General features: G+C 39.2%; 1 protein-coding gene across 4 annotated transcripts in view; it reads left to right on the forward strand.

The window, feature by feature from the left end:
* Positions 1–20,932, forward strand: part of LOC137300543 (rab GTPase-activating protein 1) — a 178,786-nt gene that overhangs the window by 89,839 nt on the left and 68,015 nt on the right. The gene's annotated exons all lie outside the window — the stretch shown is intronic.

The following is a 20,932-nucleotide window of genomic DNA, read 5'->3' on the forward strand; positions in this document are numbered from 1 at the left end:
AATGTGAGGTTATCCACTTTGGTTGTAAAAACAGAAAGGCAGATTATTATCTGAATGGTGATAGATTGGGAAAAGGGGAGGTGCAACGAGACCTGGGTGTCCTTGTACACCAGTCGCTGAAAGCGAGCATTCAGGTACAGAAAGCAGTTAGGAAGGCGAATGATATGTTGGCCTTCATTGCAAGAGGATTTGCATACAGAAGCAGGGATTCTTACTGCAGTTATACAGGGCCTTGGTGAGACCACATCTGGAGTTTTGTGTGCAGTTTTGGTCTCCTTATCTGAAGAAGGATGTCCTTGCCATGGAGGGAGTGCAACGAAGGTTTACCAGACCGATTCCTGGGATGGCAGGACTGACGTATGAGGAGAGATTGGGTCGACTAGCTCTATATTCACTAGAGTTTAGAAGAATGAGAGGTGATCTCATCGAAACATATAAAATTCTAACAGGACTAGACAGACTAGATGCAGGGAGGATATTCCCGATGGCTGGGGAGTCCAGAACTAGGCGTCACAGTCTCAGGATACGGGGCATGCCATTTAGAACCGAGACGAGGAGAAATTTCTTCACTCAGTGGGTGGTGAACCTGTGGAATTCTCTACCACAGAAGGCAGTGGAGGCCAAGTCATTAGATGTATTCAAGAAGGAGATAGATATATTTCTTAGTGCTGAAGGGATCAAGGGATATGGGGAAAAGCGGGAACAGGGTACTGAGTTAGACTATTAGCCATGATAATTTTGAATGGCAGAGCAGGCCCGAAGAGCTGAATGGCCTACCCTTCCTCCTATTTTCTATGTTTCTATGTTTTCTATGTAATTTGTGCCTTTTTGAACCTTCAGAAATCTTACTGCAATTTTACAAATGGCATCACTGCTAATTGTCCATGGGGAAGAAATAAAATTGCTTGCTCTAGCAAAGAATGTGTTAGTGATTTGCTTAATGTATCTGTGCTCAGCTGATTGGCAAGTGCTGAACTTGATTGACATAGTAGCAAAAAAGTTAAGGGTGTTTGTGAATTGAATGGCCACTGTGGTGGATGTGGGTTGTAAGTACAATTGTAGCACATGGTATAACTCGATGATGGCTTCCTTGATAAAATAAAGCCACCTCAGGCACTATTCCTCTAACAGTGTGGGTATGTGCTGCACATCTGCCTCAATATTTTGATGTGGGGTATTAACGGATGGGTGCTGAGCACTTTCTGGTGCTGCGTGACCAGTTTGATGTCCCTCTGTTCCTCCTCCTCAAAGATACAAAGCATTCCTAATGGGAATCCAATTGTGCCTTGTTTGCGGGGGGTGGGGGAGCGGAAGAGCTGGCAAATGGCATTAAGTGGCAATAGCAAAATAAAACAAAAGCGAATCAGAAATTACCTTTTAAACTGTTGATGATGCTGAGCTCTTGAAATTCTCTTCTGCTTGCTCCCTAACTTCTAACAGCCCTGGACACCTACTTTACATAGGTGAGAAGAGGACACCATGCAGCTGAAGGGGGAATGATGGAAGTTGAGACGTCTAATGTCATTTTTACATTACTTGCATGAAACCACGCAAAGATAAGTGGGCACTTCCTGCAGCCCCTGAAAATGACAGCAGAAGATAGGGCTGGTGTAAAAGCTAGTGGAGATCTGGTGTAGCAGAAGTCTGTCCAGTTTTCCAATTGGAAAATCCAGGCTTAGTTATTTACTTATAAATGAGAGTGAGCTCAAGCATGTTGTGTATTTTATGAAAACATTGCTTTTTCATAAACTGCAAAAAGTAGTATTAATTTGGCTTAGTTCATTTATATATTTTAACGGTATTAATCTTACTCAGTTTTGGTTTAGGAGAGGATGGATATTGTTATTTTTGCAAATATTTGAATTGGATGCTGATAACTGGTTAGAAATGTTTCAAGCCATTCTACTATGTTCTCCAAACCAAGGTTTTTGAAGCAGAGATTTGTTCTTTGTTGTGAAATGGTTCCTACTATTGTAAACTACTTGTTAAAATTTGTTTTTTTTCCCTGATCTTTGAAGCTCCTTTTATAGTCGATCCTTTTGTGTTTGCATCAAGCATTTTTCCACTTCTTGCTGTTATTTAGTGCTCAAGTCTCTGGTTGTCACTGACAATAGCAAGATCCAAATGAGAACATAGGAACAAGAGTAGTCCATTTAGTCCCTCAAGCCTGTTCTGCCTTTCAATGCGATCATGGCTGATCTGTGACCTAACTCCATATACCCGCCTTAGCCCCATATCCCTTAATACCTTTGGTTAACAAATATCTATCAATCCCAGATTTAAAATTAACAATTGAGCTAGCATCAGTTGTCGATCGCGGAAGAGAGTTCCAAACTTCTACCACCCTTTGCGTGTAGAAGTGTTTCCTAACTTAAATCCTGAAAATCCTGGCACTAATTTTTAGGCTATGTCTCCTAGTCCTAGTCTCCAACCAGATAGAGAGGGTAGATAGAGAGAAACTATCAGTTCTCCTTAATATCTTGAAAACTTTGATGAAATCACCCCTTAATCTTCTGAATTCCAGGGAATACCATCCTAGTTTGTGTAATCGCTCCACGTAATTTAACCCTTGGATTCCAGATATCATTCTAGTAAATCTATGCTGCACTCACTCCAAGGCCAATATATCCTTCCTATGGTGCAGTGCCCAGAACTGAACACAGTACTCCAGGTGTGGTCTAACCAGGGTTTTGTATAGCTGTAGCCAAAATTGTGCTAGTCTCTATCTGTTTATAACAGACCATTGTCGTAACCAACTGCAGAGCTCTTAACTTTTAGTTTTGGAATTTATGTTTTCAAAGTGCTATCGTAAATAGCTATTATGTGCAGATTACAAGTATCTAATTAAACAGCTATAAAAATCTCCTGATCTGGGGGCTTGGCATTTTGTTTGGCCATTACTTCCCAATTTAGGATTTTGTAACTGAGTCTGCCTCATAAGCTGAATTGCATCAATTGCTTACGCAATTTAGGAATAAGATTCATTCATATGTGTATTATTACTTGGTACTTTTGATGTGATTAAAAGTGTTTATTTCAAATGATTTTCCATTCTAATTTCTAAGCAAGCAAGTCATTTACTGAAAAAGATCACTATTATTTCCCCAGATTCTTTCTACTTGCGGCAATAAAATATTTCTTTGAGACTTTTGTTAATAACACTGATGTGCCAAATTAGTTTGGCACTGCCATTGTTTTTAATTGGAATTCTCATTTCAGTTTTGATTTTAGTCTTGAAGATTATTTTTTAATAACCTCAATAAGCTTCAAAATGAGACTTGCAAATAACCGGCCTAGCTAAAAGTACTTTTAAATTAACATGTTTATTGCAAATCTATCCACTGATTGGAGCACCAACTCAAAAAGCAGAGTCCTATGCATGTTCAAATCAGCAGTTAGGTTTGTAATAATGTGTTAATTTAAAATTATCAGCTCTGCATTTACTGTCATTAGTCTTAATAGGTCTTCTGTTTGTTCTTTTGGGGGAGGGAAAAGATGACTCATAACTAATGTTTGATCCAGGAGCCAGTACCTAAATCTTCAAGAACTTGCTAAAGATCGAGAGAAATGACATGCTTCTGTTCCAAGTATGAAGAGTTTTGCAGCCGTAGGGTTTAGAACACATGGGTTGACATTTTTATTATAAAAAGCACAAAATTGTGGTTGGCTGTGATTTTCCTTCAAAATGTGGTTTGAATTTTTGAAATCACTACTTCAAATATTTGTGCTCACTTTCTAGCAGTGCTAGAGTGTACTAAAGTTTACAAAATCACCCAAAATACAACTGCCTTTTACAGACCACTTCACTGGTGCATACTTGAAGTTCAATAAGTATTGGTTATATAGTTACAAATTAGCATATTCCTGAATATAATCTTAAACCAATACCTCAAATGTTTAAAATACATAATACACTAGTTTCTGTACCTCCTTGATGTCAGTACATTAACACTTATTGTAACAAAATTTCTTCATATTTGAATAGATTCTTTGTATTGTATCCGTGCTTTTAGATCAGTACAACTTTGAGAGTTGTGTAGGCTGGCAATACTGCGATTACTACTGTCAGTTTTTGTATATTGGGTGCAGAAATTTCACTTGCATGTCTGCGAGCAGAGTTCTGAGCAAGCTAGGAGAGCACCCCTATCCCAAACATAAATTAACATTCCATAATATGTCAGAGGAAAAAAAAAATTACGTAAATTATAGTGATGTTCCTTACGGCAAATTTGCTTCACCTTTTGAGAACTGGTAGCAGCTTTTCGGTGGAAAAAAATCAAAATGGACTGGATTACTTTTTCCAATTATTTCAATAACCTTGTAAGTGGAGAATTTTGTTTTAAGTTTTGATAATTTCTATAATTTTATTTGTGATTGACCTGAATATTGTTCACACGTTATGAATAAGCATTTAATTGGAGGAAATTAGTAGGGATGCATGGCTTGGATAGAATGTTTATCCCCCAGTCAGGACCACATAATCCTTTCATAGTGTCTCCATGTGACCACCTTCAGTTGTATTTTTCCGTTGTTATCGTCAGTCATGTTGATGCTACTCCCATGAGAGAAGCAGTCCTTTTTTTGAGAGAATACCATACCTATCAGTATTATAGCTTGATAATACAATATATCCTATGTAATGGGACAAGGGCAGCAGGCACATGGGAACACCACCACCTACACGTTCCCCTTCAAGTCACACACTATCCCGACTTGGAAATGTATCGCTGTTCCTTCATCGTCGCTGGGTCAAAATCCTGGAGCTCCCTACCTAACAGCACTGTGGGAGAACCTTCACCAGATGGACTGCAGCGGTTCAAGAAGGCGGCTTACCACCACCTTCTCGAGGGCAATTAGGGATGGGCAATAAATGCTGGCCTTGCCAGTGACGCCCACATCCCATGAACAAATAAAAAAAATTATATTCATTAAATCTAGGATTTGAATGGGAAACAAATGATTTTTATATCCAATCCATGCTTCAAAATTTGTGCCAACTACAGTTGTTTCTGTAACTGACTAGAGCAAGGCTTTTCTAATACCTTCCAGTGGGCTGTGATTATGCTATGGATATTAAAAGTTTCCAAAGTAGGTCACTAGGTCACTGGCTTCTTTTGTGGATGCACCATTCCCTGACCAAGGAGTGGGACACAAGATATGCTTTTAGGCCTTCAAAGAGTATTCTTGATCTAACTGCTAAATGGTGTGCAGAAGTTCTATAGGTTGATTCTGGCTTTTTCTTCATTCCCTCTTTTATGGGACTGGCAATGGCAGTGACTTGCAGTGATATCACTGGCTACAAAACAGCTTGTTCTAGTCTCATGCGCAGCCCTGATTTTCTTTGCTCCATCATTGGTGGCCGTGCCTTCAGCTGCCTAGGCCATAAGCTCTGGAATTCCCTCCCTAAACCTCTCTGCCTCTCTCCTATAAGACGCTTCTTAACACCCACCTCTTTGATCAAGCTTTTGGTCACCTGTCCTAATATCTCCTTATGTGGGTCGGTGTCAGATTTTGTTTGATAAAGCTTCTTTGAAGTGCTGTGGGATGTTTTACTATGTGAAAGGCACTAAATAAATGCAAGTTGTTGCTTGGTTTCTGATTTTCCATGATATTTACAGTGAAACCTCTGCATGTACACAATGTAATGTCCTCTTGTTTCATCAATCTTTTGACTTTTTCTGTCGGTCTCCTGATAAATATATCACATCTATTCATGTCACAAAATTCTGACATCATGACAGTCATGATTGGGGGATCTTCGTTCCCTTGCCACCGATTTCATCCCCCTTCCTGGTTACTATCTCAGGCTGAACCAGGTGTCCTATTTGACCCAGAGCTGAGCTTCCCGTCACGAAGACCACCTACTTCAACTTCAGTAATACGCCCGTCTCTGCCTCTGCCTCAGCCCATCAGCTGCTGAAACCCTCATCCATGCTTTTGTTATCTCCAGACTCGACTATTCCAATGCTCTCTTAGCCGGCCTCCCATCTTCCATCATCCATAAATTTAAGCTTACCCAAAACTCTATTGCCCGTATTCTAACTCTCACCAAGTCCTGTTCGTACATCACCCCTGTGCTTGCTGATCTACGTTGGCTCCCGGTCGCCGAAAGCCTCTTCATCTTAAAATTTTCATCCTGGAGTTCAAATCCCTTTGTGGCCTCGCTCCTTCCTATCTCTGTAACCTCCTCCAGCCCTACAACCCACCGAGAACTCTGCGTTCCTCCAACTCTGGCTTCTTGTTCATTCCCCATTTCCTTCACCCCACCTGTCCAGGCCCTAAGCTCTGGAATTCTCTCCCTAAACCCCTCTGCCTCTCCACATCTTTCTCCTCCTTTAAGACTCCTTAAACTTTACCTCTTTGACCAAGCTTTTGGTCATCTGTCCTAATGTCTCCTTTGGCTCAGAGTCAATTTTTATCTAAGTTACGCTGTTGTGAAGCACCTGGGGATGTTTTACTATGTTAAAGGCAAGTTGTTTTGACCTTGTATTTTGAATCAATACCTGAAAATACTTGCCATTTAATTATGGATAAGATAACTACTTGCGTTTATATAGCACCTTCAGTGTAGAAAAATATCCCAAGATGCTTTACAGAGGTGTGAGGAAAATGGATGCTTAGCCAGAGGAGGAGAGATTAGGAGGGAGAACCAAAAGCTTGGTCAAAGAGCCGCTCACCTGCAAAATGATTTTATTTGAGAGAGGACGTGAAAGTGAAGCATGATTCACCATAGTGCAAAAAAGCGTGCTGTAACTCCATTGCTGGGTTCGCAACAGACTTTCTACTTCTGTTACTTTTTACATAAAATATGAGGTGTAGCCTTGTATAATTCAACAAATCAACATATGGTTAGAAATGAAGAGAAGCAGAGACACTGTAGAGAAACCAGAAGTGGTATTGAAGTAAACCTTTTTGCATTTGATTCTCACATTATTGTAACTGCTTCTCTGTGGTTCAACTTCTGGATTGCACCTTGGAATATAAAACAATAAGTAAAAGGAGTAACAAACACAATTGCACATAGCGTTGCATTTAAACAAAAAAAAAATTGATCAATGAATCTGAGTAAGTAGGTTCTGTTGTGAAAATTTAGTACATTGCCAAAGAATTCCACAGTTCAGTATTCATCATGGACATGACACATGCCATGTGATATCAGCCTTTCTTCCAGATTATGAAGTAAAGCATCGAAGAATAAGTGTGACCCAACAGTTGTCAAACATTTGTGTACCTAAGCATTCTTTTAGTACATAAATGTGAAGTTTAACATTGCATTTCTGCTTTAGGAACCTTGCTCCTCTTCTGTGTGACTTTGACATAATATTAAACACTTTGGTTTTTGAGGGGGTGAAAATTTAGAAGCTGGCACGTAGACTGGGTAGATGGTTGCCTAGAAAGCACTCATTTTCATTGATACCTCCAATTCTGCAGACCAAAGCTGCCTAATGTTTGTCGAAGGTACTACCTATGTATCTTTTTACTTAAATGTAAAAATGATTGCAATGCTTCTTAAAAAGAAAAATCAATTGGTAACTGATCTTTCTATATTTAAACTCAAACTAAAAGGCTTGGCATTATTCAGAATTTGTAAACTCTTCTGAAAAGATGGGAGGTTACTTTTGGGAATATTTTTCTAATTGTAATATGCCAATTGGGAGCAGTGGTATACATAATTCAGGAAGATGCAGCATTATTACAATAAATTGCTGCTCATTTACTTCCTACAGTAATAGACCTGTTTAATGTTATTGTTTATGCAGGTAGCTATTAACTGCTTCACTCATAACATGGTTTTTCTGGATTAGGTTTGTAAAATTAATTTAATTTTATTGCTGAAATATTTGCACCAAATCTTATTTATATTTCATAGCCCTAAAGATTGCATACCATTTGGGTCATTGCAGACCTTAGACAACTTTTTAAAAAGTCATCAGCCATCCACCTAGTCCACATGTAGTCTTCTAAGCTATACATAGGAGTTATGAGGCGGGGGAAGGAAGAAATCTATGAGGTTGCATGTGTGGTTGCATAGATTCACTATGTGGTGTGAAGTTTTATATTACTTGTCCAGTGCATGCAGGATCCCTTTGGGATTCATTAGTTCGTGCCAAACCCAGATGTAAATGTCTGATTTGTTTTGCAGTCCATGTAGGCACTCAAACACACAGGTGTAGCTTATTTTGTTACCCTGAGCACCAGTTGAGATAAATAACTGCCATTTGACTGTGAGTATTTGCAGTGATTCAGCTGCAAGTTTGCCACAAGTGTAAATTTGCACCTCAAGCACAAATAAGACTTCAAAGAATTAAATGAAAGCATGATAAAACTTAATTTTTAAAAAAATATGTCGAGACGTGCATATTTCTGAACACGTAACTCCGTTTTCACAGGTGGGTCTAATCCAAATGAAAGGTTCTGTATTTTCTGAGAGTTGGTATCTGTAATTTATGTATGATGTGCAGTGTTGCAGCTTTCTGACTAATAAAATAAGACAAAATGAGGATAATTGCATGGATATGGGATTTTTGACAATTTGTAGTTTGCTGGGAATAACTTTTAGGACACCAAAAGCATATGCAAGTAACCTATTTAGGTTGAAGAGATTAGGTGAGTAGCAGTTAAAGTCTGTTTAAAATTATTATTGCCAATTTCATAACGTTCTTGTCTCAACAACAACTTACTTTTATATAGCGCCTTTAACGTAGTCAGACGTCCCAAGGGGCTTCACAGGAGCGTTATCAGACAAAATTTAACACCGAGCCACACAAGAAGATATTGGGGCAGGTGACCAAAAAGTTTGGTGAAAGGTAGTTCTTAAGGGGCATCTTAAAGGAGGATGGCGAGGTTTAGGGAGGGAACTCCAGAGCTTAGGGCCTAGGCAGCTGAAGGCACGGCCAGCAATGGTGGAGCATGTAAGATTGGGGATGTGCAAGAGGCCAGAATTGGATGAGTGCAGAGATCTCGGAGGGTTGTAGGGCTGGAGGAGGTTGCAGAGATAGGGAGGGGTGAGGCCATGGAAGGATTTGAAAACAAGGATGAGAATTTTAAAATCGAGGCATTGCCAGACCGGCTGCTAATGTAGGACAGCGAGCACAAGGATGATGGATGAACGGAACTTGTTGCGAGTTAGGATACAGGCAGCAGAGTTTTGGATGAGCTCAAGTTTATGGAGGGTGGAAGATGGGAAGCCAGCCAGATGAGCATTGTAATAGTCAAGTCCAGAGATAACAAAGGCGTGGATGAGGGTTGCTGAGGCAGGGGCGCAGATGGGTGATGTTACAGAGGTGGAAGTAGGCTGTCTTGGTGATTGAGCGGATATATGGTTGGAAGCTTAACTCAGTCAAATAGGATGCCATGGTTGCAAAAGGTCTGGTTCAGCCTCAGTGGCCAAGGAAAGGGATGTAGTTGGAGGTTAGGGAACAGAGTTTGTGTCGGGGACTGAAGACAATGGCTTCGGTCTTCCCAATATTTAGTTGGAGAAAATTTCTGCTTATCCAGTACTGGATGTTGGACAAGCAGCGAACAAATTAGACAATGGAGGGGTCGAGAGACGTACTAGTGAGTTAGAGCTGGGTGTCGTAAACGCGCATGCGGAACCGGATGTTGTGTTTTCGGATGATGTCACGGAGGGGCAGCATGTAGATGGGAAATAGGAGGGGACCAAAGAGAGATCCTTGGGGGAGTCCAGAGGTAACGGAGCGGGAAGAGAAGCCATTACAGGTGATCTGGACGACAGAGGAGAGAGGTTGGAAGAGGATGGTGTGGTCAGCCGTGTCAAAGGCTGCAGACAGGTCAAGAAGAATGAGGAGGGATAGTTTATCACAGATAGTCACATATAATGTAATTTGTGACATTAATAAGGGCCGTTTTAGTGCAGGGAGGGGGAGACCTGATTGGAGGAGTTCAAACATGAAGTTGTGGGAAAGATGGGCATGGGTTTGGGAGGCGACAACACGCTGAAGGACATTGGAGAGGAAAGGGAGGTTGGCAATGGGGCGGTAGTTTGCAAGGACGGAGGGAATCAAGGGTGGGATTTTGAGAAGTGGGGGTGATGGCAGATTTGAAGGGGAGGGGGACAGAACCTGAGGAGAGAAAACAGTTAGCAATATCAGCTAACATGGGGGCCAGGAAGGGAAGTTGGGTGGTCAGTAGTTTGGTGGGAATAGGATTGAGGGAGCAGGAGGTGGGTCTCAAAACAATTTCTGTCACTACAGATAATGTTAAGATTTGTTCAAACACCAGTATCGGTGCAGATTCACAAATAGTTGAAAGAGCATACAGTATACTTGAATGATCATGTTATAAAGGGATATTTAAGTTTGCATACTGGGGTTTACTTAACTCATTTGTCGACCCTGGCTTAATGATTAGAATAAATTGTTCATTTACCTTATGAAGTAAGAAGTGCATAATTTTTTTTGTGTTCATGTGGCTTGTCATGCTTTACTAAGAGATTTTGTTTTTGGATGAGGTGAGAATATAGTGTTTTATGGCAAATGTATCTTTTTCACTGGTCTTACGTGAAGATAACACAAATGATTCAGGGACAAAAGATGAAAGAGTGGGGCAGGAAAAGAGATTATAAACTGTTGTAGCCACGAAGCTACCTTCAAGTGAAAAACACTAGGAGATAGAGAAGAAAAATGGGAGTTCAGAATCAGTCCAAGGGAGGGTTCTGTGAGAGCAACACTTAAATGACCTTTGTGTATCAATATCGCCAATTAATATTACAATCTGCCACTGGTTTTCTTGTATGCGATTCATAAAATGGGGACTCTAAGCAATTCAATGTAATTATGTACTGCTGGAGGTTACGTTAAAAATAGAATTAGTCTATTTAAAATTTATATTAATTTGACTCCATTTAGAACCACCGAAAAGATACAGCACAGAAGGGGGCCATTCGGCCCATCGTGTCCGCACCGGCTCGAAAAACAACCAGGTGCCCATTCTAATCCTACCTTCCAGCACCCGGTCCGTAGCCCTACAGCTTACAGCACTTTATGTGCAGGTCCAGGTACTTTTAAAAAGAGTTGAGGGTCCTTGCCTCTACCACCAATTCGGGCAGCAAATTCCATATATCCACCACCCTCTGGGTAAAAAAATGTTTCCTTCTGTCCCCTCTAATCCTTCTGCCAGTCAGCTTAAATCTATGTTCTCTAGTTCTTGAACTTTCCACTAGGGGAAACAGGTACTTCCTGTCTACTCTATCTAGGCCCCTCATAATTTTGTACCCCTCAATCAAGTCTCCCTCAGCCTCCTCTGCTTCAAGGAAAACAACCCCAGCCTATCCAATCTCTCCTCGTAGCTGCAATTTTCAAGCCCTGGCAACATTCTTGTAAATCTTCCCTGCACTCTGTCCAGAGCAATTAGGTCCTTCCTGTAATGTGGTGACCAGAACTGCGCACAATACTCCAGCTGTGGCCTTACCAGCGTTTTATACAGTTCCATCATTACATCTCTGCTTTTGTATTCTATACCTCTGCTAATAATGGAGAGCATTCCGTATGCCTTCTTCACAACCTTATTTACCTGTACTGCCACCTTCAGGGACCTGTGCACATGCACTCCAAGGTCTCTCACTTCCTCTACCCCTCTCAATATATTCCTGTTTACAAATATCTTGGAACATGTGAGAGGAGGTGTACTTCTGGAGTGAAGTCTAATTAGCTTCTGAGTGTTGGATTCAGAGTTTAGGAGACTATTCGTTTTGCTATAGTTGGCCTTATTTTCTTTGATATGAGGCCTGGAAATTGACATGGAGCCAGTTCCATGCATCTTGATTTATGATGTTTGCTCCACACACTTAGCAGGCAAGGACTGAAGATGCTTTATACAAAGCAGCTTGCAAGATCCATGACCTGGGTCTGCAATACTGTTGAAATTCCAGAGTTCACCTCTATATTGAAAAGTGCCACTGACAATCAGAGAACCATCAACAGCAGTCCCTCTCCAACTTCTTTTTCTTCAACCACAAAGCCTTCACTGGGATATAATATTCTCTTTCCCCAAATATACCCTGGAGCCAATTTGCAGCTGCCAAATTATAGTGCTCTAATTAGAAGTTCTTATAAATAAGTTATTTCACTGAGATTTTACAGATTTTTGCCAGGACACATCAGCTGTGGTTAAAGTTAAAGGACCAATTGGGCTGCCAGTTGTCCAAATATGGATGTGTTAAAAATGGTCATTTTAACTGGTTATTTTGGGGATTAAAACAAATGAACCAAACATACTTTGTTGTTTTTCTATTGGAAATGACCTTATTTAAATTTAGTACATGTAAGTATAAGGCTTTCATTCCCTCCATGATGCTAAAGATGCAGCAGAAACATATTTCTCCAACAGTAATGTTGGCCTGGGTATTTTAGCACAGAATTTTGACAGTTTTAGTGTATTTATTCCTGCAAAGCAGTTTGAGTTTTGTTTTTATTTTCATAAAATTCTATAATAAATGCAGTGGGAAAATAGTGTATTGATGCAGAAAGCAGGAAGAGTAGATGAAATACACAAGGGTACTGAAAGCACAAATTTGTTGCCAATTAAAGAGATAGTATCTTTTCCAGAGTGAGGCTAGCCAACCTCTTCTATTGAAAATACATCAAATAAATTGTGTAGAATTTCTGGAACAAATTCAGCAAATATTTTGTTACCAAATTACCACTATGAAATTTCAGAGAGAAAAAAGACTTGTTAATCGTGTGAGCTTGTGGCTAGCAAGCCAGAGTTAATAAAAATGGAACGACAATTTTATTCAGTTTCTTTCCAGCATGGTGGTTGAGCTTGACCAGGAAGACTTTGCAGCACTGGGACTTGTAGTTCAACCCTATTAGATATATAATTTCCAGTTAAAATATGGAAAATTACTGTTATAAAGAGTGCTTTAATTTGATTACCTTAATTGACCTCTTGTTGGACATGGTATTAATTTGGTGTCTGGTAATTTGTTAGAATGGCATATTTGAATAATTTCTTTTGCATAATAGTAGTTCTTTATGTTTGTGTTCCTGTTTTTTAAGGAATGGTTAGTGTAGCAACCTTAGTGCATATATACATTATTTATTCCCTGGGTCTAGTTCTGGAGAATGAAGTAGGGCAAGTGGAGTGGTGTTTCAGTGGAGAACATCTGGATAATAGTGATCATAATATAATTAGGTTTAAAGTAGTTATGGAAAAAGACGAGGAAAAATCAACAATGAAAATACCCAACTGGAAGAGAGCTCATTTCAATGATTTTGAGAAGGGATCTAGCATAGGTGGACTGGAAACAAAGATTGGCCAGGAAAACAGTAAATGAGCAATGGCAAGCCTTCAAGGCGGAGAAAGTTCGGGTACAAACCAGGCACATTTCATAAGGAGGAAAGATGGGGCATCCAAAGCTGGAGCTCCCTGGATGGCGAAGGAAATAGAGGTTAAAATAAAACACAAAAAGGAGCTTTATGATAAATGTCAGGTACAGAATACTGTCAAAAACAAGGCAGAATACAGAGGGTACAGGAGGAATTGAAAAGGGATATAAGAAGGGCAAAGAGAGAGCATGAGAAAAGATTAGTGGGTAACATAAAAGGGAACCCAAAAATCTCTTATAAACATATAAAAAGTAAAAGGATAGTTAAAGGAATGGTGGGACCGATTAGGGACAAAAAAGGAAATCTTGTGGAGGCAGAGGGCATGACTGAATGAGTACTTTGCATCTGTCTTCACAAAAGAAGAGGATGAAGTTAATGTGTTAGAGGAGGAGGAGGAGGGAGTAGAGATATTGGATAGGATAAAAATAGATGGAAAGGAGTTGCTAAATAGGTGGGCATCTCTCAGTTAACAAGTCACCCGGTCCAGATGGGATACATCCTAGGTTGCTGTGGGAAGCTAGGGTGGAAATAGCAGAAGCTCTGACCACAATTTTTCAGTCCTCCTTGAATGTGGAATGTGGTGCCTGATGACTGGAGGATTGCAAGTGTTACCCTCCTGTTCAAAAAAGGGGAGAGGGATAAACCTGGTAACTCCAGACCAATCAGACTAACGTCAGTGGTGGGAAAACTATAAGAGACCATTGTCCAGGACAAAATTAATTCTCACTTGGAGAAACAGGAGTTAATAAGGGACAGCCAGCACGGATTTGTTAAAGGCAAATCATGTCTGACTAACCTGATTGAGTTCTTTGAAGTATCAGAGAGGGTTGATGAAGGTAGGGCAGTAGATGTATATATGGACTTCCAAAAGGCATTTGATAAAATATAACATAACAGACTTATTCGGAAAATAGAAGCACATGGTATTAAAGGAACGGTGGTAACTTGGGTACGTAATTGGCTAGGGGATAGGAGGCAGAGAGTAGTGGTGAACGGCTGTTTTTCTGACTGGAGAGAACTATGCAATGGGGTCTCCCAGGGGATCGGTATTAGGACCATTGCGTTTCTTGTTATATGTAAATAACCTGGACTTGGGTATAGGGAGTGCAGTTTTGAAGTTTGCAGATGACACAAAACGTGGCAATGTGGTAAGTAGTGAGCAGGATAGTAGCAGACCTCAGGAGGACATAGACAGAACTGATGAAATGGATAGACGCATGGCAGATGCAATTTAATGTGGATAAGTGTGAAGTGATGCACTTTGGGAGGAACAACATGGAGAGGCAGTATAATCTAAACGGTACTGTTTTGAGGGGGATGCAAGAGCAGAAAGACCTGTCAGTGCATATTCACAAATCTTTGAAGGTGGCAGGGCAAGTTGATAAGGCAGTTAAGAAAGCATATGGGATACTTGGTTTTGTAAATAGGGGCACTAAATTCAAAAACAAGGAAGCCATGCTAAACCTTTATAAAACTCTGGTTAGGCCTCAGCTGGAGTGTTGTATACAATTCTGGGCACCACACGTTAGGAAGGATGTCAAGGCCTTGGAGAGGGTACAGAGGAGGTTTACCAGGATGATACCAGGGATGAAGGACTTCAGTTATGTGGAGAGATTGAAGAAGCTGGGATTGTTCTCCTTAGATCAGGGAGGGTTAAGGAGACACCTAATAGAGGTATTCGAAATTATGGGGGGATTTGATAGAGCAAGTAACGAGAAACTGTTTCCCCTGGTAAGTGGGTCGTTAACCAGAGGTCACAGATTTAAAATAATTCACAAACAAACTAGAGGGGAAAGGAGGAGAAATTTTTTCACACTGATGGTTGTTAGGATCTAGAACGCACTACCTGAAAGGGTGGTAGAATCAGATTCCAAAGGAACTTTCAAAAGGCAATTGGACATATACTTGAAGAGGACTAATTTGCAGGGTAATGGGGAAAAAGCTGTGGTGTGGGACTAAATTGGACAATTCTTTCAAAGAGCTGGCACAGGCACGGCATCCTGTGCTGTAAGATTCTATTGGTAAAATATATTCCAATGTCAATTTTACATGAATAGTGAAATCAGGTGGTGATTAGACTAATTTAAAAAGTGACAGGTGTGGAGATTTGCTGACACATAAGGATTGCTGTTGTTTTGATTCTAATCTTGTGATTGTAAAAATTTTATATTTACTATTTTAGTTATTGGGAATGGCAGCCTGATTTGATGCTGCCCATGATTGATTAACCTGAATTGCAGCATGTTAAAAAAAATCTATACAACAACCTTGAGATGAATTATAATATGTGTATATATAAATTTATAAAAAGCATATATGTTAGAGACTACAGAGCTTGAAGAATTTTGTAAATGCATTCTGTTGTGTTCATCAATAAAATAATTAGCCCACTGAATACTGAAGCAAATTAATTTTTACCCTACCAATCTTATCTTTGGAGTAGATTTGACTCTGAAATAAAATGTGAGTGTTTGTTCTGATTTAAAATCTTCTTGTGATTGTTATCATTGAGACATATTACTGTAAATCTGGTATTATCAACTGCAGGTATAGTGGATTCAATACCGGTTTTGCACTGCAGTCCAACACTGAAATATCTATCTGCCAGCTGTTGGAATTACCTCCACACTGCCAGGTGACAGGAGCAGTATAAATGAGGTAATTCTGATTATCTTGCAAGTAGCTCAAATAAATTGTGCTAGAATATTGCCTTGCAGTCCTCAGGTGGGGGTGGGGGTGGGGGGGGAACGGGCGATATATGCACCTATTTTTTTTAAAATGGAATTTCAAAGCTTTAAAATTATGTTTCCTAAATCCCACCTTTTCAGATTTAGGAACTTTGTGCTGCTGTAGTATTATTCTAAGGTTTTTCCTTTTTTTTCTTATAAGCCAGCCTTTGCTTGTGGAATTATACCTTCGCCAAGTGGCCATTCTTCATGTGTCAGCGCCTAGCTAATATGCTAGCAGTCCAATCAATCATGGGAGGCATCACAGTCAAGCCTCATCCTGTCTACATTACATGCACTTTCTGGCAGGGGTCACTGGATTATGATCAGGAGCAAGGACGCTGCTTTTTTGTTTGGTCTTGTCTGGGATATTAAGGCTAAATGTAGCGTCCCTATCACTGTCCCAGCTAAGAACAGCTAATTAGCCACAAACCATTGATCAAACTTGGGACCTAAGAGGTACACTTACACTAAGCGTTTGGGTCTGCTATTTACACACAACAGACCCACATAATGCACTGATATGAGACAAGGCAGAGAGAGAGAATTAAAAGCATGGAGCAAATGGTGATGGAAAGAATTAGAGACATTGACAATTTGATTATAGATAATATGGTTACCTCTAAAATAAACTTCCAGTTTAAAAAGAATCAAAACTTGTCATCTTAAGCAAAATGAATGCTCTTGTCCTTGAAAGGTGCAACTGTCATTGTCCAATTCATTCCTTCTCCATCTGAGAACGTTGTATTTCTTCATCATAAGTGGGTGGGACATTGGTGAACCATGACTTACGGAAATTAATATTACTGCATAGTTCTTTTTTAAACCACTAATTGATCTCCCACGTTACTGCTTGCAGACATTTTTCTTTTTTAAAAAAAAACGAGTATATAAATAAATGAATAATTCCGTACCTGGTGCAGGTAGGTAAATAAAAATCATTCTGTACCTCTCGTGGACTACAGTTACAAAAACAAATTAATCTCAGCTGTTGCTACACCTTACCATATATAATTCAAAATAGAATAAATGAGGATCTGAACATACAGAATGAGTAAGTACCATAGTAACATCTAATTGTAGAAATATATCCAACTTCATATTTAATATATAATTAAAAAAATTAGTGTGTAATACAGAAGTGAGTCTGTAGCTTTGCTGATTGGCTTCTGGAATCATGTGGTTAGTATGAAGCAATCAGATTTGAACACTGGTCCTTGCTAGCCACGTTCATATGATTGATGGGGGGTTGCAACTCTTTCGGAACAGTGTTAATTCCCTGTCCCATCATCCATTAACCCTCCATGCCAAGAATTTTATTCATCCTGACTATTAACCACATGACCAATAATACCACATGCGTCCTATGGACCAATTAGAAAATGGACAGACTGACAATGGAAAAATTGTACACTAAGTCCCTATGTCTGTGTATAACCTGCTTTGTAGTGCAATTTTTTAGATATACTGTGTTTTGCTTATTAAAAATAATCAAAAAGGAAAAATGTAATATTTCAAAGTTCTAATTTTATTTTTCAAAATAGAAGTTACTGACTAAGCTTCAACAGCTCAGCTGTCCAACTAAATTCATGAGGATTACAGCAAGTAATAGGTGCGTAATGAATGAAGTGCCCTGATTTAGTCCTGTGATGGTTTTCATGGGTGCACTTTTGTTGGGTGAGAGTGAGTCCATTCCATCAGCCATATGGAAATTTATTTAAGTTGGTTATAAATACACAACCATTATCAAGGGTCAAACTGAATACATGAAGGTTATTAATTAACTGTTTTAATGGTGCGAGAAATACAGTGTGTATATCTGGTAATTGCAGTTCTTTTGAGGGTGTCCATTCTTTTGCTTTGACATGCAGTTTAAAGTTGCAGATGTACACACGTTGGAATTATACAACATCTATCAAATACAGTAAGTTGCCACAGTAAAAAGTGAAAATAGACTCATGGAAATATGACACACAGTAATTTTGTTTCCTTGAGAGCATGTCTACTTTGATTACAATATCAAAATGGATTTATTCCAGTTTGTTAGTTAATTTCTAGAGTAGTTGTTGATTATATATACTTTTTCAGCAAGATTGGTCAGGATGCAGATAGCACACTATCGCTATTTTGCAATGAACTCAAATTGAGTACATCAAGAAAGCTGTTTAGATATTAATATAATGGCTCATTTTAATGCTGTAGCAGAAATAATGACGTGCATTCTCTTCAACTAATATTGATAGTAACGGGTGTGAGAATATTATAATTACTTGTTCAATAACATATAAATTAAATGTTGGATAATACCTATACTGGACTTCAGTAGAATCTGTTAAATCAAGATGTGGCCTGAATATATTTTTTGAAAGGGAGAAGAAACTCTCAAGTAAGTTGTTCATTATGGTGAAGAGTGTAGAAACCAGTGGCACAAGTTTAGGAATGAATTTGTTTGAAATAAGAATAGAAATCGGACACACTTTCATTTTACAAAAAAAAATAGATTTTTGGAATAAATTCTGGTGAAGACCATTGAAATTAATAGTATAAATGGTTTTAAGAGGCAACTAGTTTTTGGGGCAAGATGGGATTTGAGGTATATGGTAAAAAGACGGATAGGTGGGGTTGAGATCAATCAGAAAGGGGCAGGGCTACTGTGGCAAATGGGCTTTTACTGTTCCCAAAAATTATGTTTAAGGAAAGAAAATGTTCATAGGCAGCTAAAGAAAAAGATTTACATTCAGTCAAAAAAATATTAGTCATCCAAGAATGATAATATACTGATATTCTGTGATAGTGCAATTGGGCTTGTCTGGTTACTTTTAAAGTAGTATTGAGAGGGATGATCTAACTATTGTAAGTTTGCAAACCCAGTACAGTTGTGTAAATTAAGTCAGTGCCTCATCACATGATGCTGTAACAAGTTGTGCACAGTGCTTCTCCCTCCCCAAACAAAAAAAAAGTCTAATAGTTTTTTATGTAACAGTATCCCCTCTAATCTACCTGAATGTGGGCGTACATTACATTGAAAATATTTGGTTGACGGTTGTCTTCCCTGAAAATTGCCACTTGAGTGGAAAGTAGAAATAAAATCTGCTTCTGCAAAATAATTTTGAGGTGCAGCACAATAAATGTTAATGTGATAAATCATATTATCCATAATTTTGATCATTGAGGCAAAAATCAGGCTTCGCATACATTTATATCATTTAAATTAAAATGGGTAATGATTCATCAAATTGTGGGTAAAATCCATTTTTCAAATAACTTTTTTGTGTTCTTTTATTTGAATCATTATTTTGGGTAATGTATTTAGAATTGAGCAGTGAGGTTGAGCATCATTAACAATTGGGGCTTGTCTGTTGGAAAAATTCATCTTATTTGGTAATGGCAGTTTCGACCCAGGGTTTTTGCCTGTAGTGTAACTGTGTGGGGAGATCTCATCATTCTAATTTTTGTTCCTGTTCTCTTTCACTCTCTCCCTCCTCCACCCCAGGAAAAAAACTTGCAAATTTTTGCTTTGTGTTTTGCTGAGCCTCATTAGCTGCTGGTGCTAATTTTGTCACGTTTTACTGCTAGGGTAATACAATTTGCCCAAAAAGAAATAGTCCGTATTATATTGCCTTTGCGCAAGCTTGAGTGCATTTAACATGCATTTGAGAAAATTGTTTTGAATAATTACTAATTCAGTCGTTTATGAATTTATTATAGTACATTAGATGTAAAGCATGAAATAAAGTACATAAGCAGATTAATAATAAACGAATTGATTTTACCCTTTGTGCTGCCATATTCACAAGAAAGTGTAAATGGATGAAAAAACATCATGGACACTATAACCTCCTAGTTCAGTTAACTCCTCTGGTTCTGTAATTACATTAATTCACAAGCCAATGCTAAGTTATGAAGCCTTGTTCACTAACCTAGATTAGAATGGTATTCTGCAGCGAGATTTGTATTATGTGGCCAACGATGTTCTTATTTGAAGCAGTGAAATATCAATCAGGTGCATTGTTAACTCTGAAGATGCATGCACGTAAACTGAGGTGAAAAACTTGGATCTAGTTATGTGTTGGAATTTCAGTGATCTGTGCTGTAGCTCCTCCTCAGCTAGCTGTCTCCCAAAAGGGTCAAAGTGTACTTGGCAACTGCTGCTGTCAAGTGATAGATTGGTAGGGTTCTAATGTATTACATTTTCATGTACGGGAGGTGATGGATAGAGCTCCTTGAGAGGCTACTGCAGTCTTGAACACGAGAGCAAAGATTCCGTACTGCTGCATTCACCCTCTGGTGTAGTTACGAACATATTTCCTTTGGCAGAGGATTGTGAGGAAAGGAGGAGTGATGCCTGGAGGGGCCATTTGAATTCTGCGGCAAATTGGGCTGCGATTCTGGAGTAGCATCATATTGCAGTGGCTGTGTCTGAGGCTCCGGTCTGGACTCTTTGATTTAAACATCATTAAGGAAAGCTGAGAGACTGTTTTTTAAATGTTGTAGTTTTCTTTTGTTTTTTAATCAATCTCTCCCTTTGGCAGATAATGAAATCCGGAGTTACTGTGCTGATATTTTGTAAGGGCTAAAATTAGCTTCATTTCCACAAAAGGTTTTTTGTCTTCTGTATCGCAGTCTTGACTCGACTAAGCCACATGTGGGGGAGCACTGGAGATTGATGAAGCAGAAAATATATGTATATATTTACTTTCAACAGAAGAAAGACAGGTGTCATGTCCCCCTCTTTTGTCTTCAAGTCTATGGCACAGCCTATTCATGCCGGCATCCGCCTTTATTTCTTAAGAAGCTGAAAGCATGGCAACTGCTGGGAATAGCTTTGTCATCTTATGGCATGTTGAGGGTGGTGAC

The sequence above is a fragment of the Heptranchias perlo genome, chromosome 31 (assembly GCF_035084215.1).
Source record: "Heptranchias perlo isolate sHepPer1 chromosome 31, sHepPer1.hap1, whole genome shotgun sequence".
NCBI lineage: Eukaryota > Metazoa > Chordata > Chondrichthyes > Hexanchiformes > Hexanchidae > Heptranchias > Heptranchias perlo.